Below are 25,338 nucleotides of genomic sequence, written 5' to 3' on the forward strand. Positions count from 1 at the left end.
GACAAGCGAACACAATGGAAAAAGAAAGCAATAAATGAAAATAATGTAATTTCCAAAGGAGCCTGGTATGTATAGATATGTAAATATTTTAAACTACATAAATATATATAAGCCCCACCTCCAGTAAAGTGTGTGGCTACCTGAGATGCATTTTCTATTAGGTTTTATTATCACACCAACTCTACATTAGTCACTACTTAGATATAAAGTTTCTAGCACAAGTTCTTCAACAATGGTGCATGAATTGAGTGCCATTCTGACAGCAATTTTCAGTCTTTGAAACAGAAAACAGAGTGCAGGGGGAGGATATTAGGGAAAAAGTCAAGTCCCATTGTCCTCAAAAAGACCATTAGTTTTCCAGTTCCAAAATATTCTATGGGCAGCATTAATAAATTAGTGTGGCTTTTTTCTTTACCTATCCAAGTAGTCAAACTGGCATTTTCTTTGGCATAGCTGGTTTTCACTTGCTCAGTCAGTCGTCTTTTAAGAGCTTACGAATTTCAATTTCAAGGTGTGATGTCTTAAACTCACACAATGTGAGCCAGGGACACTCCCTAATCTTTCCAAAACTTTGTATTGCTGACACATCTCTCATTCCTAATGTTTAAATTAGTTTGGCAGAAAAGCCCTCTGGCAAAGAGGGACACTGCTATAAGTCACATTAGCAAGCAAAATAGGTGCATTTCTGCTTGCTTGCACACTCTCCTTGAGCGCTGTGTCTCTCCCTCCGTCTCTGTCTCCCCTTCTCTCCTCTCCCCACCCTCCTTCTCTTCTCTTTAGGTCATATTGTGGAATTCTGCTCTACTTAAGTGCCTGGGAGTAGCTACTTCTTCATCCTTCGAAATTATTTGAAAGTGGAATTTACCTCTTTTATAAAATGGGAGAAGGGAAAGGGCGACTGGTGTTCAGAATCAAAAAATAGATTTGGTCAATGTCACACATATAATATATCACAGTTACCATTCAAACTCAGGTGCTGACTCTAAAGCAAGCTTTCCATAGAACCAGGTAGATCTCCTTTGTGGTTACTAACCACTCAAAAACATACTTTGTATTCCATAAGTAGCCCGAAATCCTCTTTGAAGTACTGTAACAATAAATCTTAAGATAAGAACTAACTCCTACACCCAAGGTAAGCAGGAACAATACCTCAACCGCCTCAGAATTAGCCTAAGGGCCGATACTATGCTAATCAAGACGAAGCCACCAAACCACTGTCTCTGCGTTGGGTTGGATGGACAAACCCTTTATTTTTATTAGTCACAAACTCATAGATCCTTAGAGATAAACTAAAACCATCCCGCAAAGTTTACAGATCTTCTACTTGCTCAAAAGGTCTGGATTTAGAAGGAGGACTAAGGGGAGATGATGTTCAGGGCACTGGGATGTTAGATCCTCCAACGATAGGGGTCCGAGTAATTTTTCAAGCACACTTTTTAAGAGCTTTAGAAGAGGGAGACCCTTTCCTGGTCTAACTTATAGCGTTTGCAACTTTTAGTAAAACAGTAATGTTTGTAGAAGATCCTCAGAAACCAGAGGATCATAGTGAAGAGGATCAAACAGTCAGGCCAGTGTCTTAAAGTCATAGGTACACTCCAAGTCCTCCTAAGTCCCTTAAGGAGCATGTGTCCACGTTCTTCTCCTGTGGCCCTCTCTTCACTGGCTTTATAAAACCATTCAGATTAAGTAGGGACCTCTTCAAAGGTAGCTGGTGGGGATTTCCTGCTGTGCGTGGGGAACAGTCCAGTAGCTCTGGCCACAGCTCCCTAGCTACTCCTAGCAAACTGAGCCAGTTTAATTCTCACTTTAATGAGCTAGCCAATTAATTTCCTCTCCTCTTCACTCGCGCGGAGCCAGAGCAGCACGATGAAATGCCGGGGCTGCCCAGTAAAAAGAGCAGCCCTCTCCGCCACCCTTCCCGCACCCCTCCATACCCCTTAAAATAGACAGCCACCAAGGGACGAAGAGATTCCGTAGGTTCCCGGTGCCACACTTGGCCAAGACGAGCGCAGGCTTCCCTGCAGCCCTGCCTCAGGGACTACTCCAAGGCGGGGACGATGGGTGCAGAGAGGCAGAAGCAGAGACCCCCGCAAGATAGAGTCCCGGCGGGTTCCAGGGTCAAGAATCCCTAAGCCTTACAGGACTTCCTGGTCAGCGCCCCGTTTGCTTTGCGCACCTCAAGATAACCTCCCCCGGCGCCCAGGTAAGACGACTGCAACTAGGGAGCCAGGTTTCTGGTCCTGCTCAAGCCTGTCTTACCAAGTCCCCAAGTACCCTAACCCTCAACTCCGGTCTCCTATCCCAGTCCCGGTCACTCCCGACGGCTCCTGCCAGCGTGGCAAGCCCGGGTGTCTGCTCAGAGCTCAGAAGGTGCGCAGAGCCCATTAGCCGGACGGAGGAAGCCAGTCGGCCGGGGCCGGGGAGGGGGGCTGTGCGCCCCGGAGCTTCCAGGGTGGCGACTCGCAACTTCTCGCACTGCTCGCCTCCATGGTAGACGCTCCCCGCCGCCCCGTCCCTTTGCACGGAGCCCGGCGGCTTTAGGAGAGGGATGCGGTTCCAAGCGCGCGGAGGAGGGGAGAGGGCGCTGGGGGTACCCGCGGGGCTTCAGTGCACTTAACTCACCTGCTCTGCAGCCGCTGCCTTAGCTCTCCCTCCGCTGACAGCTGGGGGCTTTGTTTTCTCCACCCACCCAGGGCCTGCCTAGACGCTCCACCCCCGCCGCCCCACGTGACCCACCGCCACAGCCACAGCCTCCGGGCGGATCCTCGCTGGCCTCCGCGGCAGAGGGCTAATTCCAGCGCTTCCCCTTCCAGGCAGATCCGGGGTGCGGAGGTGGTCACGGCTTCTGCCTAACTGAGCTCTCCAGTGCGTGCATGATAAGGGGTGCTGGGGCAAAGACGTGGGGTGGGTGGGCGGGAAGAGAGATGGGTGGGCGTGGCGCAGGAGCTCCAAGCTAGGGTCTGTGCAATCGAAGTTGTTCGGGGTCCTGGGTGATGTGCCTGTCCCTTTGGGGATGATGAGAAGTGAGATTCTGTTCTGGAATCTGCGACATCAGCCTCAGCTGATGGAAAGCACCGCCGGAAGAGGCAAGGCTGAGGAGGTGCCCTGCGGAAAGGTTTGGGAGAGGGGGAATTGCAGACACACAGACTTCGAATTTAAGAAGTGAACACCAAGGCATGAAAACACTACAGTGTAATTCATGGGCTAATTTTATGGTAGATGCTTGCTATAATAATCGTGTTATGCTGCTTACATAATAACAAAAAAAGTACTGTCCTAGTTATTAAACTTGCTCATCTTAACTGAAGAAGAATAATAATTAACAGTAATAATAAGGTGAGAAGTTTTGATGAAGCTTCTGGATATGTTTACTGTTGCTATTAGCATTTGGTTTCTTTTTTAAAGAAACTAGAGAAATACTTTTAAAAATAATTTTCAATAATATATTACTTTTCCAAATATAAGTAAAGATCGTTTTTAATATTCCTTTTTATAAGACTTTTGTGTTTCAATTTTTTCTCCCTCCCTGTTACCTCCCCCCTCCCCAAAACAGTAGGTAATCTGGTATAGGTTAAATATGTGCAATTCTTTTAAACATATTTTCACATTTTTCATATTGTACGAGAAAATCAGACCAAAAGAGAAAAAAAACACAAGATAACAAACATACAAACTAAAAAGGTGAAAATGCTATGCTTTGATCCATATTCAATCTCCACAAATTACTCTCTGGATGGGATTGACTCCTTCCATTCCAAATTTATTAGAATTGTTTTGCATCATCGAATTGCTTAAGCAGACCCAAGTCCATCACAATTGATCATCATATAATCTTTTTGTTTTTGTGTATAATATTCTCTTGGTTCTGCTTACTTCACTCAACATCAATTCAAGTCTTTCCAGGTTTTTCTGAAATCAGCTTACTCATCATATTGAACAATATATATTATAGAACAATACTATTCCATTACATTCATGTACCATTTATCCAACTCAGAGGCATCCACTCATTTTCCAGTTCCTTGCCACTATAAAAAGGTCTGCTACAAATATTTTTTGCCTTTTCACTCTTTTATGATCTTTTTGAGATACAGACCCAATAGAGATGCTGCTGGATCAAAGGGTAGAGTGCTTGTTATTTAAAAACATACTTTGATTGATTATTTGGTTAATTATTAGGGGAAAATTGGTTTATTCTTCAAGACCCTACCTTGGCATGAAGCTTTCTTTAACTTCTATAGCTTACTATAAAATTTCTGCTCTGCTCCTTCTACTTATATGTTTTTCATAGTCTGTTATGTATTGAGAGTATTGGCTCTAAAGCCAGATGACCTGGGTTCAAAACTTTCTTTTATTCCTTCTTGTGTGCCCTTGAGGAAAGGTCGTTAGTCTCATTGTTCTTATCTGTAAAAAGCAGGGTTTTGACTAGGTGGCACGTGAAGTTCTTTGTAGCTCTAAATTGTTGATGCTTTAGTACTTATGGGTATAATCTCTTATTGCTATTTGACTTCTATAGAGACAACAGGTTGTCTGAGAGGCAACTGGTTAAGTGATTAATCAGCACTTTGGAGTTTGAACCTTATCTCAGACACTGGCTAATCACTTAATCTCTTAATGCTCTAGGCACTAAGGCTTTAAATTTATAATAATCCAATGAATTTCTGATGTACATCTATGTAGGGAGTCAAACATTACATCCAGAAATTCCCTATACCTAGAAATTACAGTTTATCCTTCTTAAAACAAGTCAGAGAGTCTGTAATATTAGAAGTAACTGCAAGGTAAATCACACTAAACCATCATTCACCTTGCCAGGTGGATGATGCCACAGATAGAACTCTGAGCCTGGTAGATTTGAATTCAAATCTACCTTCATTCACTACTGGATGAACCTGAGCAAAAGACCCCTATTGGCTTTCATTTTCTCAACTATAAAGAAGGGGTCGAAATAGCACTTGTCTCTTAAGGAGACAGTATTTTTAAAGTGCTTAATAAATGTTTGTTTTCTTTCCCAAACCCCATAGATGCATAGGATTATAGATTTAGAACTGGAAAGGAGGTAAGAAGTCAATTAGTTCAACCCCATCATTTACAAATGAGTGAACAAATGATCCACAAAAGTTAGATGATTTACCTAAAGTTGTATAAGTTAGCAATAGTCAGAACTGTGCTTTGCCTCCAAATGTTGGTTATATCTATTACTACATTTACTACACCATTTTGGGGGGTATATATGTGAAATATAGTCAAACTATTGTATATATGTGAAATCTAGTTAAAGAGAAAATTTTATAAACCTTGAAAAGGAGGAGTCTGTCCCCAAAAGACTGCTTACAACCTGAGCTGGATGAAAATAAGGAAGGTGATCCAAGCAGACAACTATCACTGGCAGACTGATTCTATGTATATGTGTGCCTTAGTTTTTGTTGTTTTTAAAGAAACTGTAGGTGCTAATTTTTATGCCTCCATGACTTATTCCAGCTGCCTGATCCATAAAGTTCCCAAAATGGGATGTTTTCCTCACTCATATGCCAGGCACAGCTCTACTTGTACTCTGGATACTCCCATTGTACCTATCACAAAATCAGGGACATAATAGACCCTTGAAAAATATTAAATGAATTAATGTAATACAGAAGAAATCATGCAAATTGGAGTTCTGCTTTATTTCAAAAAAAATTCAAATTTTGATATATCACATAATAACTCTTTGAAATTAACATGAAAGCAGCATGAATTTTCATTTCCGAAGTGTCCAACTGTACAGGTGGTGGATTATCTATATCAGTGTCTGAGAAGGTGGATGAATTGGTAAGGTGTAGTAATTTTCTCTGACATTATTAAAAATCTTTAAATGATTTTCTTGTATGTCTTAAAATGTGTATTTTATGATAGATTTAGGGTTTTAGAGAGGGAGAAAAGGGAGAGCTTGTTTCCTTTCCTGGTTTTGCTTTCTCTTCCTTAAAGGTGGCCTTTCCCTAAGTTTATTTCATTGGCTCTATGATCTTCTCATGTTATACCTTCTTCTTTATATCCAGTTCTAGAACTTCAACTCTTACCTCTACATTTTAAAAATTAAAGTGCAACTCTGTATCTCTGCTTGTGGTCTTCCTGAGTTTCAGGCCTGTATTTTGCTCACTTTGCCTCCAATACCATGAAAGCTCTGAGATGATTGTTTTTCCCACTGTAAATCAGTGAATGGCAGAGCTCAATAAATAATTGTTCAATGAATAGAATTTTACCTGTGGTTAATATTAGTGATATTTGCATAAGTATGTTAATGTAGTAGATATTAATGAGCAATTTTTTTAAAAAAAGAAAGCATTAAAAACTTCATTTTGGCATTAAATGTTGATAATTTAACTGCTGTCAGGGAAAGGATGTTTATAGCCTACAGATTTTAATTTAATTCATTGCAACACACACTTTAAAAATGTCTACTGTGTGTGTGTGTGTGTATATATATATATATATATATATATATATATATATATATATATATGTATATATATATGGCCTAGAGTTGTCCTGAAAACGACTCAATGTTGGTCTTGTAGGAGCTTTGAATCTAGCAGGATAAAGCAATATACACAGAAATACTTAAAAGGTTGAATGTAATATGTACAAAGAAGTCTAAGTATACTTTTCTAGAAAGATTTGAGAGGGAAGAACTTACTTTTCTCTGTGAGATCAGGGAAGATTTCATGGAGAAGGTTATCCCTAAGCCAAACCTTAAAGAAAGAGAAGAATTTGAATAGGTAGGGAGGAAGAAGTCACTGCTAGTGTCAACATCACATCTCACATTTTAGGAATGACATTGATAAACAGGAGAGCATTCAGAAGACAATGCTAAAGGGCCTTGACATTATTCCATATCAATTTTCTTAATACTTGTTCTCTTATACAAGACAAATTTCTCCATCTAATTTAAGATAATTTTTTTTTGTTGTTTTGATTTTTAACTCTTCCAAGCTAAAATAACTAATTCTCCATGTCAAACAAGTTGCCTAAAGGATAGTGACTTGGATCATAAATGGTCATTAATTCATGACAAGGGAAACAATAAATAGAACTGAGAATGTTTAGCTTAGAAAAGAGTACTCTTCGGAGAAGACATGTTAACTCTTCAAGTAGTCTAAAGGCTGTTGTGTAGAAAAGAAAAAGAAGCAGTGAGTGACATGAAGCCAATATAAATTTGAAGTCAGGAAAAATGACATAACAATTAGAGCTGTTCATACCTGCTGTTCAGATATGGTATTTGGATCACATGGCCTCTGATATTGCTTCTAAGTCAGATTGTGTGATTCTATGCCCTTGTTAATGCCTATGATAGATAGCACTCCCAGAAGGCTCACATTTAAATACATTGCTCATGTCTGGAAATCACTGTTAGTGGAGATGGAGTTAGAGGCCTTGTTAATAACATGTTCTTCATCAACATTATTGGGTTATCACATGAGAGAAACTTCACATGATGCTTTCACTATGCATTCTAGCTCTGTTCTTGTGAACAGAAGAAACACATGCTTTTCTCCCAAATGAAATGTCAATTTAAAGTTGAACCAGCTGGATTTTTTAAAGTTGAATTGCCATGTGTCTAAAATGACCTTCTAGATAATATATATATATATATATTTTTAGGGATGACAACAGTAATGATACAAACCAAACAGACTGACTTTGAAATTTTACCTGCAATAAATGAAAAAAGTAAATGATTCCAGCAATCCATGGAAAGTTTTCAAAACTATGCCTTTTTCCTCCTGGATTTTGTATCTGTTGTGTTTATTTAAAAGAACATTCTATGCAGCAAATAAAATAATCTCTCAATGACAAGTAAAGAAAACAGTTTCTGACTAATGCCAGAATTTGCCCTAAAGTTATCTTAACTGCCTCCCAAAATTCAAATCAGAGAACTGTTTTGTTATAGACTGAAAATCAGGGAAGAGTGCAGGGAAGAGACAGATAGTTCATTTATTGTCTGTCTTGTGGTGGGAACTTGCTAATTAAGTCTCAAAGATTTAAATTTTTTTTTAGTTTGTTTTATATATTATACTAAATACCTACTTGAATTCATTTTTATGTAGAGATCTGTAGAACTTCAGCTAAGTTCTGCCCATGGAACCTACATTCTGGCACATCCTGCTAAGTTGGGAAAAGTTTTCAGGAGGGATTTGTGAAGACCAAGTTAGCATCCTGGATGCCTTAGAATCAGCTGGAGTCAGGATAAGCAAAAGTCCATGGTTTTTATTCTTGGTCTTTACGGGTAGAAGTGAACAAGATGGATGCAGGATCTCCACGACCTTTCTTCTCTTTGTCTACTGCCAAAGTGACTTTGGCTTGTCTTACTCCACCCCCTAATCCTTCCCACAATTCTCCCAAAAGATTGAACCAGCACAAAATAGTGGGAAGGGCCATTTCCCAAGCATATGCTGATAGAGCATTGTCCAATTGCTAATTAGCCTTAAGTGCTCAGAGCATCAACTCAGAATTTCAGCCCTTTATATCTCCTACTTTCTTTTGTTTTAGAGCACAGGTAGTCACACCATGCCTGACTTCTCAGGGAGATGAGAGCCCCCAAAAGGAGGTTATCACGCCCCCTTCCCCCTCCATCACCCCGACTTCTCAGGAAGGGAGGTGAAAGCATTAAAAAGGAAATGATCATGCCCTCCCTGATATCTCAGGAAGGGAGATGAAATGCACCAAAGGGGAGTGGGAATTGTTAGCAGGTTTCTGGGCTGAAGGGTCTTATTAGAAACAGGTATGCACAAACCTATCAGCATGGGAGGTATTACACAAGCACATATCAATAACACACAGGCTGTTAGTGGTGACTCTCCCCACAGCCAGTGCAGGCTCAATGTGGTGCAACAAACATGAATTGTACATATAAGTAGTGCTATAACAAACAATATGAATCAACATGGTGTTGTAAAAGATTTCCAGAAGTCCTAGAAGGAGGGTATGTAAACAACAGTCACACATATGCCTCCTTCAGCAGCCAAGAGATAGTCCAAAACCAATCTATTGTCCATTGCTTCACATGTCAGGGAATCCAATGATCCCCCCCCCCCAAGTTTTTAAAGTCCAGCAAAAGTCTTTTTTATGTCTTAGGGAATCCAATGATTCCAGCAGATTTTGAAGTCCTGTAACAGTCTTATCATTTCTCAGAAAATCCAATGATTCCTGAGGGTTTCAAGTCCTACACTAGTCTTATCATGTCTCAGAGAATCCAACAATTGCTGAGGGTTTTCGAGTCCTACAACAGTCTTATCGTGTCTCAGAAAATCCAATGATTCCTGAGGGTTTTCGAGTCCTACAACAGTCTTATCGTGTCTCAGAGAATCCAATGATTCCTGAGGGTTTTCGAGTCCTACAACAGTCTTATCATGTTTCAGGGATTCCAATGATTCCTGAGGGTTTTGAAGTTCTGGTTTAGGTGGAGTTGAAGCCCTCTTGTGAGAGTGAGAATCACAACGCCCTTCAACTTCACTTAAATCCTGATGTCCTCTGGTGATATTGCCATTAATCTGTCCTTTGTCTTCCTCTTTTTCCTCACACTTCCTCATCTGGCTGTTCTTAAAACTTTTCTTTTTTCTATAACTTGCAGGATTCTTTAAGGCCAAATGTATTACGTTGTATATATAGAATGTTTCCTTGGAAATTGAACCAGGACCTTTATCATTGTAGAATTCACATAGTTGATCTCCTACTAGTTTCCAATTATCTGCCTCTGTATCTTCTTTCTTGAAGAACCAAGGGGACGTGCATTCTAATGTACCCAAGAGTCTAGCGATCTACTCCCAAGTTACAATTAAGCCCTGTCCTTTGATCAACTTAAATATGCTTTCTACAGCACCCCCTCAGAGCGGGGGTGGGGGTGGGGATGGGGATGGGGGAGAATCTTTTCCTAATATCTGCCCCATTTCAGCTAGAAAAGGTTACTATTTAGCCCTTAACAAAGTAAGTTCCCTGTTTGTCTATTAAAATACTCACCCTATTTCCTGGTCACCGGGGACTTCTTCAGTGAAATAGGGGTCCTTGGTCCACACGTTGGGCACCAAATGTGACGATCGAGTCAGCACCCTGGAGGCCTCAGAATCAGCCAGAGTCAGGATAAGCAAAAGTCCTTGGTCTTTATTCTTGGTCTTTAGGGGTAGAAGTGAAGGGGATAGACACAAACTCTCCACAACCTCCCTTCTCCTCGTCCACAATCAAAGTGACTCTGGTTTGTCTTACTCCACCCCCTAATCCCTCCTACAATTCTCTGTATACACCAAAAGATCAAGCCAGCACTGTATAGTGGGAAGGGCCATTTTCCAAGCATATGCTTATAGAGTATTGTCCAATCAGTAATTAGCCTCAAGTGTTTGGCTGTCCAACCTCAGAGTTTCAGCCCTTTACAGGGACTGGCTTCAAGATCACCTAGGCAGAAGAGCTCCATTGGAATGACCAAGGTTCTGTGCTTGCTCCTGTGCTGGTTTAACATGTTTATCAAAAATTTGGATAAGCATAGGTCATGCTCATCAGATTTGTAAAAATGGAAAAGATATCTCACATCCTAGATGACAACCAATATCCAAAATGATTTTGACAGCTTGTTAGAGAATTGGGCTGAATCTGGTGAGATGAAATTCAATAGGAATCACTTTATTCTTGGGTTAAGAAATCAATTGTGACCCTAAAGTGTCCCTCAAGCATGTACTGAACTAAACGGCGTAAGTAACAATTTAACTAGAGTAGGAGAAACTCATCTCTAGAATAGATAAAAGGCAATGAATTTTGACCATAACAGCCTATTTTTCAGTTTGTATTGATAGGAGGAATTCCTTTGATAAAATCATAGATTCTTGAAGTTTGTTTCATAAGACTGAAAAATATATTGTTCTTATTTTTATGTATGTGTAATCTATGATCCAACATGCCAAGTTCTGGACTTATATTGATTATATTCACTCTTAAGAGATTCTCTCTACCTCAATTAAGGTAGAGGGGGGGGGGGCAATGTTATTTCCATTTCATAAGAATGTTTAAAGGGTCCTTGATCCTATGTAGGTATCCTATGTGTGTTAATAATGCATACCATATTCAGAAAATTTTTACTCCCATGAAATATATATAAAAAAAACACTAAGTATTCACTAATATATTTGATAAAATTCAGTTTTCTTTTCCTGTAACATACCTTCATCCCTAGTGCTTCTGTAATCCTTTTGAATTTCATTACTACCCTATGGTTTATACTTTCCTTAGATGGAAAACAAACTTATTGTTGAAGGGTCAACCACCCCTACATCCTGATGAATCTCTTTAACTATATAGGCCTTAACGTTTATGATACTTTATAAGGAAAATGAAAATGGAGAGAGGACTCCCTTTCCCTGTATAAGAATGACACGTACCACTTAGTAGTTCATGATTGTGAATCTCCCTTTGGCTCAGTTCCTTACTGAGCTTATGACTATGTCTAGGAAAGAATTTATTTCCCCTCTAGAAGACTGGAATCAGCTATAATCTGAGGCCCAATGCCTTGATAAGCCCAGAGTGTTCTTAAGGTCCTCTTCCCTCAACTTTTTTCCCCTTAAACTTCTATTTTATACCATGCATAGTCCTAAATTGTTCCAAGGGCAGGGAAAATAGAATTAACTATTCAAAGTCTAGTTCTTTGTTACCTTCTCTTTACCCCCATGCTATATAGGAATGTTCACTCAAGGACTATTATTCCATTGTCTACCTAAATTTCTTGCCAGCTGCTACCCTTTCCCCTTATTCAAAATGAAAATGGAGTGTGTTTTTGTAAGCATATTATCATTTTTTTTTGTTTCACTATGAAACCTCTTCATACTTACTTTTTCCCCTTTTTTTGACTTAAATCTGAGCTACAGAAAATCATACTGACATCTGACATGGAACCCTTCAAATACCTAGGGGAAAACATAGGTCATCTTTTCATTTCAGCAGTACTTCTCACTGTCCTTTCTTCCTGAGCTATGGATACATACTTCTGAAGAAAATATTTCATAAAACTGAAAAGGGACCAGATATGCTTAGACTCACTTCATTCCTTAAATAAGCTTGACTCTGTTTATGAAATTCAAAATTACTTTTGCCTCAATTATTAACTGTCAAGGGAAGAATAATTGTACATCATTTGTTACTCAGAAATTACATAGTGGCAAAATAATCTGGGTGACCTTCAAAACTTGTTGGTTTCCTTCAAATAAAACAAATTATTTTTCTTATTGTGACAAATGTGTTCTATTGTAGAATACAAAAGCTAGTTTTCAATAAAAAATTTAAAACTATAACATTTATTCACTTCATTTAATTCTGGATAGTTTTACATACCTCTCCCAAGTAACTATCTAGGTTAACATGGTGCTGATTCTTTGTATCTTGATTCTACTTTAACATGGGAATATAAGATATTCATTATGTCACATTCTATTCTCTCCCTCCCCTACTACATTTGAATATATCAGATGTTACTCAAGTATCAGTCTTGGATATCTACCTTAGTTGTTGCTTGTCATCATTATAAGGTACATGACATGTATGAGCATTGCCTCTGCCCCTGAACTAAAGTTCCATACTATCCTATATCCAGGTAATAGATGGGGAAGTCACATGAGTTTATGTTGCTCATGTTTATCATTATGACATTTGCAAGTGATTTTAAATCATAGAGTATTTACTCATGTCTGATAAAGGAAAAGTGCAAGAACCAACAACCATTCCCTTACATTGATTTATTGACTTTGTGAAGGAATTCCATTGGCAGAATAGATTCATAGTAAGTACTGAACAAAGTTGGTGGCCTTAAAATATTTACTAGCATTTAGCTATGTGAAAGTGGATAAAGACATGTTATATTCATTTTTTTCCATCTGCAGTGGATTAGACTAAGTATAATATATTATTTAATTTGCTCTACGCAGCCAGGCTCTTAGGTATTACAAGAAATCTAGAAACTCTGGTCAGAATACAACCCTGAAAAACTTTTACATATAAGAAAACTGAGGCTTAAGTTAAGTGGCTTGACCAATTATATAGGTAGTAAATATTAGAGGCAAGATTCAAATCTTGGTCTTTTTGCTTTCAAGTCCAACAGGATTATGGAATGAAGCTTTAATAAATTCAAAGTCAAGTAAAAGTGTGCACTAGAGAAGCCTTAGCTATCATTCAAGAATCTTAAGATTTTATTTATAGGAGCTCTCTTTGTGGTAGCAAAGTATTGAAAATTATTGGGGATGTTTGTCAACTGGGGAATAGATGAAAAAGTTGTGATTTATGATAAAAATATTACTTTGCTATAAGAAATGATAGAGAACAATAATGAAGAACAACATGAACAAAACTAAGGGAAAGTTTTATACAGTGGCAGTAATATTGTTTTAAAAGCAACTTTGAGTGACTAAGTTATTCTATTATTAATACCCAAATTAACTACAAAGGACATAGGAAGGAAGATACTATATGTATCCAGAGAAAAGACTGATAAATAGCATATATGGAATGTTTACATATATGTATGTATACATATATGAATGTGTATGTATACATATATGAATGTGTGTGTATACATATACATATTCATGCCTAATGGTAGCCATATTGGGATGGGAGGAAAAAAATACAAGATAATTTTATCATATGTATGTGTATATATAAAAAGGAATAGAAAAGTGTTTATAATAGATTTGCAATTTCATATAAAATTATCTTTTTTCTGTTCTACTTTGTTATGGAAATGATTGTTTTATTAAATTCAGAATAAAATATATATTTTTAAATTTTTTGATCAATAGAGCTGAAAGCTAAATTTTCTCACTTAACTAAGCACGCTATCTACTAATTCATTGATTGATAAATAGGAAAACATGTAAGGCTGAAAACTAATGATGACAGATTAGGGTTTGCATGGCCCATTGACTTGTTCCTACTACTAAGTAATTAAATGTTGCTGGAGAAAATAAAGACACTTCATCTACATCTATCTAACTTCAACTGGTCTCTCAATGCCACAAGGCAATCTTTTTATTTATTTATTTATTGATAACTTCCACATTCCTTCCTTTACTGTTCCAAACCCTCTCTCTTCCAATAACTGAATATAGAGTTAGATAGAACCTCAGTAAACAACTAGTACCACCTAACCTCCTAAAGAAGCCCTAATCTAATATATTTAATGAATGGTCATCCATCTTTTTCTTAAAACTTTCAATATGGGGGAACTCCAGTAAAGTTGTTGAGGCAACAAACTCAATTTTTGGCTAGTTGTAATCATCAAATTTTTTCTGACATTAAACCTAAATTTATCTCTCTGCAACTCTTACTCATTATTTCTGGTTCTACCCTTTGAGGCCAAACAATTTGTCAGTCAGTTCTTTAGCCAACCAGAATTTACTTATGTTCTGGCTATTATATTAACCCTGGGGATATAAAGACAGGGGGAAAAAACCAACAACAACATGCTTCCTCCTCTTGAGGACTTTATGTTCTATTGGGAGACGTAGCATATCCTGAGATTATTTTCCATTTACACTGTATGTATCTTATGTGTACATGTGATTTCATCATCCTTTACTTATTTGTATGTCAGTGTATATATATGTATATATATGTATATATATATATATACATATATATTTTATATGTAACAATTATTTGCATGTTGCCTCTCCTAATGCAATATTATTATATATATGTATATATGTATATGTATGTATAATATATATGGAAGGTATTATCAAAACGAAGGCATTGGTAAGAAGAGGAGACGGAAACCTAAAATGGTCTCCAGCAGAAAGCAGAATTTCAGCTGAGTCTTGATGGAAGCAAGGGAAATTAAAGTGAGTAAGAAGACAATTCTTTAGTCATGGAGAATAGTCTATTACAAAGGTACAGAAGTAGGATATGGAATATTAGGTATGAATGGTGGCAACTAGGCCAGAGTATGGAGAGGAGTAAGATGAAAAAATAATTGAGAAAATAGGACCAAATTGTGAAGGGCTTTTTATGTTAAGGAGGATTTATATTTAATCATGGAGGTAATAAAGAGCTATTGACTAAAAGGGTGATATAGTCTGTGCTTTAGGAAAAATCACTTTGACAACTGAGCAAAAGATGTGCACAATCCCAATCTCGGAAGACGGCTAGACATTGAAAAATGAGAAAAGACAAAGTCAAGTGTGATTTGGGAGATTAGTGCTCTGAGACAAGTGAATATCACTAAACTCTGTATGCAAGGCTACTTACTGCCTATTTTCATCTAAGTCATCTTATGGAGTCTAGGAAAGTTAGGGATGGGTCTTTGAAGATGAAGATAAAAACACCAGTAGGAGGACTACCAAGACAAAAAACAAAATGAGTTGAAAGATCAAAATTGGGTGCTTAGAAAAATCTTAGCATTGAGAGCTGGAAGAGACTTTAGAAATTATTTAAGCCAAAACTTATTTAACAGTTTGTGAAACTGAGGCCCAGAAAAGTAAAGTAATTTGCTCAAGTTCACATAGGCAGATCCAGAATTGACCCCAGGTCTATTGATTACATATTTGTTGCTTTTGTTTTATCCTCTTTGGCCCAGCACCATCCACATTAGAATGAAGATCAGAAACATTTTTTTTTTCCTGAGAAGCCTTCTAATTCATACTTTTAAGGTTTACAAGTACACTATGAGAACAAAGTAACATTTAAATGTGATTTTTATTTTTATATTTTCAGTCAACCCTTGTCTATTTCCCTATCATTTTTAGAACAAGAGTCTCTTAGAAAATCACAGAACATGCCCAGGAGAAAAGAAAGATCTGGTAGTGTTGGAGGAAGTCTTATTTCTGGAGCTTTGGCAAAAGAATAAAGGGATTAATTAAGATGCGCCTATTTAACTTTCTTCTTAGAATTCCCACCACTGCTTTGTGTGCTGATGGATTCTGAATAAACGCATTCAATGAAGGTAATGAAATCAATTCACTAGCCCACACATTTCTATTGGTCCTGCCTTTATTTATCAATGTTTTGACTCCTGCCATTCTAGTTTCCCTCTCTTGTTATTAATACTCTTCATACTACCAAAGATGCATAATTTCTCTCCATGAATGCTGAATGGAAATTTTCTATGCCTTTAGTAATGGTTTATGAACTACTCCATCAAAAACAAAACAAAACAAAAGTTAGCCCTTGGTGATTAACCATTGAGTTTATTTAAGATGGCCCTAGTTAGGGCAAAGAGTCAATTGCTATATTCCATTCCACAAACTTTTATTAACCAAGCCATATATAGGCTTGTAAATTTGGAATGAGAAGGGATCTTAGAAGCCATTGAGTCCAATGCATTTATTAATTTTTGGTGGTTTTTTTAAAATTTGTTTAGACAATTAAGATTAAGTGATTTGTCCAGAGTCACACAGCTAGTAAGTATTAAGTGTTAGAGGCTGGATTTGAACTCAGGTTCTCCTGACACCATGGCCAATACTCAATTGACTGTGCTATCTTAGCTGTCCCAATCCATTTATTTTGAAGATAAGGAAACAGATGGCGATGAAATTGTCCTGGAACATTCCTCATCTGGTAAGTGACTATGGCAGCATGGAAATGCAGATCTTCCTTATTCCAAGTTCAGTGTTCCATCCATCTGACCACCTGGCTTCCTCTGCTAGGAATTAGGCATTTGAGGAAGAAAAATGTCAATTCTGACTTCAAGGAGAAGAGAATCTAGTAGAGATGATAAGACATACACAAAAAATGAAGTCTTTAGTGCCATAAGGAATCTCAGGTGGGAGGGATGATCTTATTAATTGTAGAAGGAAGAGAAAATTCAATAGGCAGAAATGTCAAAGAAGTATGTGTCATACTGGACATATACTGGGCAAATACATGCTGAAAGGGGGAACCAATTAGTAGTCTGGTTTGGTTGAAAGTCTTCCTACCTTAAAAGAATCCTCCAGAACTTGGACATCACTGGCATACCCTTTAAGAACCCAGGGACAATTTTGTGCCATGATGATTCATCAGGGAAGGAATTTAGTGAAGGACTTTTTCCTGGATTACCCCCAAACAATATAAATACTAATATATCTATTGAGTTTCTTGATCATTAATTCCTTGATTGTTCTACAGAAAGGGATTGTAGAAGAGAGGCAGAGTTTATTAATTAATATTTTAAACCTTCCACACAAATCCCTTTTGGTCTGACCTGATTTCTTTTTAGCCTTCAGCATACTAAGTGCATTGCTTCAAATACACATGATAGTGACTCCAGATATTTTACAATAATCTCTCTCTCTCTCTCTCTCTCTCTTTCTATATATATATAGTTGTTATGTAATACTGTAATAGAGAAGAGACGGAGAAAAGCAGTAATTATGGAAGCACAGTAATTTCTCTGGATTATAATAATAGCAACATGAGATGATAATTTCTCAAGGCTACTACTTTGTAATGACTGATTTATGTTTAGAGAATAAATGGTTCAAAATAGGAAACAAGCTTATCTCCAAAGCACTATATGAGCAATGATGAGTTAAAACTTCTAAATTACCCATTGAATTACATAAGTAATATTTCTCTTCAATTTTCAGGTGAGGATAAGGATCTTAAATGATTCATTCTTAAATGACATCTTAAATGATTCACTCAAAGCCATACATTAAATTAGTAGAGGTGTCCACAATGACTATTGCCTCTCCTTGGTAATGTGAGGTGACAGAATGAATAAAAGGGAAGGGAAGGGAAGGGAAGAGAATAAACATTTATATAGCATCTACTATTTGGTTCTCACTGTATTAGGACCTTCACAAATATTATCTCCTTGTATTTACACAACTCTTGGAAGTAGATGCAATTATTATCTTCATTTTTACAGTTAAGGAAACTAAGGCAGATAGAAGTTACATGACTTGTTTAACTTATATTGGATTAATTGCTTCTAGGGGAGGGGTTTGAGAAGGAAGGGGAAAAATTTGGAACACAAAATTTTGTAGAGGGCCAGAACTCTGGAGAAGTATACTTGAAACAAGATGTTAACTCAGTGGAATTGATGAGATGATAATTCTCTAATTCACATATATACTTAGTACTTAGTATGGTGATGTAATGGTTCTCTAGTTCACACATATTCAGTATGCTGTAATGATGTAATTGTACTAAGGTATATAAGAGCTGAGAAAGACTAGAAATGAGACATTTCATCTTTGACCAGCCTTATGGTGGCTGTCTTGCATTCATCACTTTTCCACTAAGACCAAGGATTTGGGCTGATCCCAAGGACCTCCAGAAAGCTAGGTCTAAATGCTTTCCAAAATATACCTAGACCAATTCAGAGTTATACCAGCAGTGCATTAGGGTGGTAATTTACCTGTGGCTCCCCCTTTCTTTTGTTTTTGGAGGAACTTGCGGCACACCCATAATTGCAAAAGCTTGTATTAAGAATTCAGTGACCACTCGGGCTGTGTCTTTGTCTGATGATATTGCAAATCCTGAAAAGGTTTCTACTACAACATGGATAAAAGACAGATGCCCAAAACATTTATAATGGGTCACATCCATTTGCCAAATTTCATTGGGTCTCAAACCACCGAGGGTTCTTCATTGGAGGAACCGTAGGAGCATGGAAAGGAAGGCAAGCTATACAGGCTTTTACTATGCTCCTAGCTTCCTCTCTTGGTATCTCAAATTGCAAACGTAAAGCTCGAGCAGCCTGATGATATTTAGAATGAGATTCTTGGGCTGCCTGAAATAAAGAAACATTAGCTAACATGGTTAGAAGGCTATCTGCCTTTGAATTTCCATAAAAAATAGGATCTGGAAGTCCACTATAAGAGTGGACATGGAAGATATAAATCTTACCTGGATTCTTTCTCAGTTACTTTTAAAACTCCTTAAAGAGCTGATATATGTTAGAAGCTACCAATTTTATTTGGGCTGTGGCAATTCTTTGTACCACACCTACTGAGTAGGCCAAATCAGATATTATATTTATATCTCCTGGATAATAAGTAAGAGCTAGAATGATTGCATAAAATTCATTCTGCTGAGTGGACTGAAAAGGAGTGCTGACTACTCTTTATAGTTAAGTCACGAGAGTATACAGCACAAATTTTATGTTTGGATGCATCTGTAAAGAATGTTGGTCCTTTAAGAGAAACTTTAGAAACCTTTTCTTCAAGAATCCATTGCCAATTATATAATAGTCTGGTTATCTTTAATGGAGACCCATGTGTAAAATTTGGATCTGTGGCCAATAAAATTTGCCACTCTGGGATGGTTTCACAACATACATTAATTTGTGCATTGGTATAAAAGGTGTATATCTTGGGAAGCCTTATCCCAGATTAATTGTACTACTCACTTAATGGCCTTTAATAAAATTCTAGCCACCAGCATTGTGTAAGGAGTAAGGCTTTGGTCTGGTTGTGCTGGAAGGGTCACCCACTCTATCACACTGTTTCCTTGATGAAGGACTGCTATGGGTATCTCTTTTGTAGCAAAAACTGATATTTCCAAGGGTTTTTGAATAACTCTTTCAACCAGTTCAATTTCTCTCAAAGCCTATTGAGTTTCTTTTGTAAGTTGGCATGGTGAGTTTAAAGCAGTGTCTCCCCTTAAAATATCATATAATGGTTCTAATTCATAGGTAGTTAAGCCTAACACTATGCATCCATTGGATATCTCCTATCAATTTCTGAGTCACTTAAGGTGTTCAATTTCTCTGTTCTTAAAGAAAATTTTTGTACTGTAAGCACCTTAGGATATACTTCATATTTTAAATATTGAAAAGGAGCTTGTCTTTGAATTTTTTCTGGAGCTATATGCAATTTGTAGTTCCTTAGGTTTCTATGGTCTTTTGTAGACATGCTTCTAATATTTGCTCCTCAGGTGCATACCCTAAGATATCATCCATGTAATGAAATAACATAATTTTTGGAAATGCTTTTCTTACTGGAGTAAGAGCAGCAGCCACATACATTTGACACAGAGTAGGGTTATTTTTCATTCTCTATGGAAAATCTGTCCATTCATATCCTTTATAAGGCTCAGCTAAGTTAACGTGGGCACTGAAAAGGCAAATCTTTTCAAATCCTCCTTATCCAGAGGGATAGAATAGAAATGATCTTTAATGTCTATAACCCAAAGAGGCCATTCTCTAGGTAATTGAGTAGGAGATGGAAGTCCAGATTGAAGAGTTCCCATAATTTCCATCTGTTCATTTACTTTTCTTAAATCAGTCATCATTCTCCATTTTCTAGATTTCTTTTTTACAACAAATATAGGGAAATTCCAAGGACTTAGAGAAGGCTGTAAGTGTCCTTGGTCAAGTTGCTCCTGTACTATATCTAATAAGACCTGAATTTCATCACTAGCTAAGGGCCACTGTTCTATCCACACTGGTGTATCAGTTTTCCATTGAATAGGAACAAGTCAGAGTGTTGGCAAGCCTTCAACAGCAGCCCTGCCTAAAAAGCCAAAGTACTCAATTGTAATCCTATTTTAACATGTCTCTTCCCTATAGATTGATGGAGATTGTTTTTAACTACAAAAGGAGTAAAAACTCCTGTTTTCCTTCAAATGTCCATTTCAAGGGGTAGCACTAATTTCAGCTGCTATTGATCCTCCTATGCCAGACATGTAGGTGTCTGCCCTAATCTTTGGCCAATGACTGGGCCAATTGGCACCTCTAATGACTGTACGATCTGCACCTGTGTTTACCAGGCCTTCCAATGGTATGCCATTTATATAGATAGGGAGCATAGGACAGTCAGCTGTAACAGCTGCAGTTTAAATTATTCCTGGATTCTGTTGTTGGGAGTCAAAATCTGGGCAACTATCACCAGATTACCTAGCAGGAGTGTGTATCAGTAAACCTGATGCTACTACTTCTCCTGGTTGATAAGTCATACATTGTCTACTTGTATTAGTGACTGGGATATTAGCTATATATTCCTCAGTTTCCCAAATCAGTGTATGGATGAACATTGTTTTATATGTACTCTCAGGAGGTGAAATGGTCAAGCTTACTGTGCCTGGAGGAAAAGGATCCATAGGCTGGGCAGGGACAGATTTCACCTCTCCAAGTGGTATCTCAGTAGTCCCAGCTCCATACAACTCTCTTCTCCCTAATTGTAATCTCTTTCCCCCATCAGATTACTTCTTGGCTGATTGATCACATAATCCTTTTCTTCCATTAGATTGCTTCTCGACTGATTGATCATGTCTGAATACTGAACTTCTAAAGACTCTCTGGATTTAACATCAGCTGCATCATGCTCCAAGTGTTTTTTTCTTGGGGCCTTGGAACTGAGCTCCAATCCCTTTCTCCCATCAGATTGCTTCTTGGCTGATTGATCATGTTGGAGTATTGAACTTCTAAAGACTCTGGGTGTAACATCGACTGCCATCAAGGTTTTGCAAGAGTAAATGTTAAAAGTATCTTTACATATATTTTTAAAATAAAAAGCTATTATTAAAATAAATAAATAAATTTTAAAAAGAAGTTACATGACTTGCTCAGGATCATACAGTTAATAAGTAGCTGAGCCTGGATTTGAATTCAGTTTTCCTGAGTCTAGGTATCCACTGTACCAAGTCTATCATACGACTCCATAAAAGTATTGAATGAGCAATACCAGAGTGTCAATCAAAGGCAATACCTTATTTCTGTTGGTATGTCCCATGACCCACTCAAAGCAATGAAGTCATAGAACAGTTATGATTTTGTATCTCATCTTTCCCTGCCAATGCTAATATTTTTTGTTATTATTATTGAGTTATTTCGTCATATTCTACTCTTTGTGACTTCCGGGACCATGGAGTATCCCACCCTTTTATTTTTCACTATCTCCCAAAGTTTAAGTTTGTGCTTATTGTTTCTATGGCACTCATCCTCTACTATCCCCTTCCCTTCTCTTCAATTTTTCCCAATATCAGGATCTTTTCCCATGAGTCTCAGCTTATGTGGCCAAGCATTTAAGCTTCAGCTTCAGTATTTGACCTTTCAATAAATGTTCTGAATTAATTACTTTAAATATTGACTAAATTGATTTCCTTGCTATCCAAGAGACTCTCAAAAGTCTTCTCCAGCACCATAATTTGAAAGTGTTAATTCTGCAGCACTGAGCTTTGCTTTTCACAGATTTTTCAACAGTTGCTACTGGAAAAACAATAGTTATGACTATGGTTTGACAAAGATTCATACCTTTCTTTTCAACATGATGTTTCTGGTTTTAAGTATGCTGTCCAGATTTGCTATAACTTTCTTTCCAAAGAGCAAGAGTCTTTTAATTAACTGCATGACTGCAAGTTGTCATCTGTAATGATCTTTGAGCCTAAGAATATAAAATCTGACACTGCTTCCATTTCTTCTTCTATTTGCCAAGAAGTAATGGGGCTAGTTGCTATGATTTTAGAATTTTTTTTTAAGTTAAGCTTCAAGCCAGCTTTTGCACTTTCCTCTTTCATACTCATCAAAAGACTTCTTAATTTTTTTTCACTTTCTGCCATCAATTGCATATCTGAGATTGTTGATATTTTTCCTGGCAGCTTGACATGTTGAATTATATACTCTGTATATAAGTTATATAAATAAGGTGACAATATACAGCTTTGTTACTCTCATGTAAATGGAGGTAGTGGGGATATGAGATAAGAAAGAACACAACACAAAGAAATAAAACAAAAGTGTTTAAACCTGCTCCATGACTCAGATATATGAATGAAGTTGCCAATAGTATGTTAAGTATTCTTTCCATCATCCATATCAAAGATAAGTTTTATTTATTTATATTTGCATGCAATATTTCTGAAATACTGTAGGCATTTTCCATCCTTGTACTTACAGGCTGTGATGCCAAGGACAGAACTGAAAACATGGAAAAGCTGTTACAGATTTCTTTTAAAGGAAGCTCAGAGGAACCCTGAAGCAGCTGGGGAGTCCAAAGCTCAAAGCTGATTTTCTGGGGATTTTTTTTGCTTTTACAGACTCAGATTTTTTTTCTTCTGTGAAATGAGTAGGTTGGAATACATGATCTCTGAGGGCTCTTTTAGCCCTAACATGACTATTTTTGTAAATTAAAAATAAAAAGCTCTATAGTTCTGACTCTGCTTCTGACTATGTGACCTTGGGCCAGATATTTGAGCCTCAGTTTTCCTATCTGAAAATATAAAGATATTGGTCAAGTACCTTTTGGCAAAAATTGCTTAAATTCATAATGATCTCTCTCTTTTCTGAACTTCTAACAATTATTGTAATATTGAACATTTGATAATTAGTACTGCATCTCAGAGTTAAAAGAAACCTTTAGAAGGAATCTAGTCCAATTTATATCCAAACAAGAATCTTTCTATCACATGCCTGATAAATAGTCATCAGCTTCAGGGAGAGGCAAGTCAGGAGCAGCTCTTTGCTGTTAGAGGCAGCACATTCCATTTTTGGATAGTTTTAATTGTTGTGGGGTTCTTTCTTAAATCAAACCTGAATTTGTCTCTTTGTAACTTCCATATACTATTTATTCATATTAATATACTATTATATATTATATTATATATTAATATATATTATTATATATAACAATATATATTAATATATAATAATATTACATATATTATTAATATGTATATTAATATTAAATAAATAGTATATGGAAGTTACAAAGAGACAAATTCAGGTTTGATCTAAGAAACTATCTTTACATATATTTGGAAAATAAATACTATTATAAATAAATAGTATTTATTTTCCAAATATATGTAAAGATAGTTTTCAACATTTGTTTTTCTAAGACCTTGTATTCCAAATTTTTCTCCTTGTCTTACTTCTCCCCTTCCCAAAAGAGCAAGCATATATAGGTCAAATATGTGCATTGTTTCTATTTTTACCCTTTTGGGGTGTAATAAGACATCTGTTTCCAAATCCATGTTATATTTCTTGAAATTCTCTAAGTTGGCTATCATTTTCCCTCAGTCTTCTCTTTTCCATGTTTAACGTGCCCCCCCCCCCCCCCCAGTCAGTGTTCCTTATATGGATCTTTAGATCCTTTGCCATTCTGGTCATCTACTTCTTATCTCCAGCTAATCAATGGCCTTCTTAAAAGTTGGTGCTCACCTACACCCAAAGAAAGAACACTGGGAGATGAATATAAACTGCTTGCATTTTTGTTTTTCTTCCCGGGTTATTTATACCTTCTGAATTCACTTCTCCCTGTGCAACAAGAAAACTGTTCGGTTCTGCACTCATATATTGTATCCAGGATATACTGTAACCTATTCAACATGTAAAGGATTACTTGCCATCTGGGGGAGGGGGTGGAGGAAGGGAGGGGAAAAATCGGAACAGAAGTGAATGCAAGGGATAATGTTGTAAAAAATTACCCTGGCATGAGTTCTATCAATAAAAAGTTATTTTAAAAATTTTTTTAAAAATTAAAAAAAAAAGTTGGTGCTCACAACTGAACATATTACTTTAGATATAGCTGATCAGGGCAGAATACAGTAGGACTATCATTCCTTAGTCTGGAATATTATACTTCTCTGAGTGCAGTGTAAAATTACAATAACATATTTGGCAGGTTATGCTATTGACACATTTTGAGCTTGTAGTTAATAATAGCCCCTGAGTTTTTAAAATTTAAAATTGAGGTGGATTTTTTTGGTCCCAAACATAATACTTTATGTTCATCTCTATTAAATTTCACTTTATTGGAGGTAATTTAGTATGTTAGTCTGATTTCTATTCTGTCATTTAATATGGTATCTATTTCTGCCAACTTTGGGTCATCTGCAAATGTGATAAACATACCATCTTAGTCATTAATAAAGATGTAAAGTGGCAGAGGGCCAAACATAGATCCCATTCAGAGACTTCCTTCAAAGCTGACATGGAATCATTAATGACCACCAACTTACAAATATATCTTAAAAAACTTTATTTGATGATTTTGTAAACTATAAACTTAGTCAGAACAGACAAGATTTTTCTTTATCTTCCTAACACCTAGGACAATGCCTGAAACATGGTAGATGATCAAGAAATGCTTATTGATTGACTGAATGAATCTAGGTTAATTATACATGACATTCCCTTGATTTAACAGTCTGATAATGTCAATAAAGGAAAAGATGTTGGTTTGGATGACCCTATTTTTGATGAAACCATAATGATTATTTGTGATTACTATTTCTTTTTCAAGTTGCTCATTACCCTTCATGTTCACGTGAAGTTTCATGTATTTTGGTCTTGTATTGGTGTTTAACTCTCGTATTCTTATTTAATCTTCTATATACTTATGTTTCTCCACTTCAATTATATTCCAAAGTTCCTTGAGAGCAGGACCAGAGTATTATGAGTCT

At 36.9% G+C, this 25,338-nt stretch overlaps 1 protein-coding gene and 1 long non-coding RNA gene across 2 annotated transcripts in view; one reads left to right on the forward strand and one right to left on the reverse strand.

The window, feature by feature from the left end:
• Window positions 1-2,736, reverse strand: part of MAPRE2 (microtubule associated protein RP/EB family member 2) — a 193,420-nt gene extending 190,684 nt beyond the window's left edge. The window contains exon 1 of the mRNA XM_051970232.1: window positions 2,623-2,736. The gene's annotated coding sequence lies outside the window, so the exon portion shown is untranslated. The remainder of the gene's footprint in view (window positions 1-2,622) is intronic.
• Window positions 1,721-23,073, forward strand: LOC127543897 (uncharacterized). The gene is made up of 4 exons (XR_007949328.1): window positions 1,721-2,203; window positions 2,694-2,865; window positions 15,756-15,952; window positions 21,183-23,073. It is a non-coding gene; the product is annotated as an uncharacterized LOC127543897 (long non-coding RNA).
• The last annotated feature ends 2,265 nt before the right edge of the window (window positions 23,074-25,338 follow it).

The sequence above is a fragment of the Antechinus flavipes genome, chromosome 1 (genome assembly GCF_016432865.1).
Source record: "Antechinus flavipes isolate AdamAnt ecotype Samford, QLD, Australia chromosome 1, AdamAnt_v2, whole genome shotgun sequence".
NCBI lineage: Eukaryota > Metazoa > Chordata > Mammalia > Dasyuromorphia > Dasyuridae > Antechinus > Antechinus flavipes.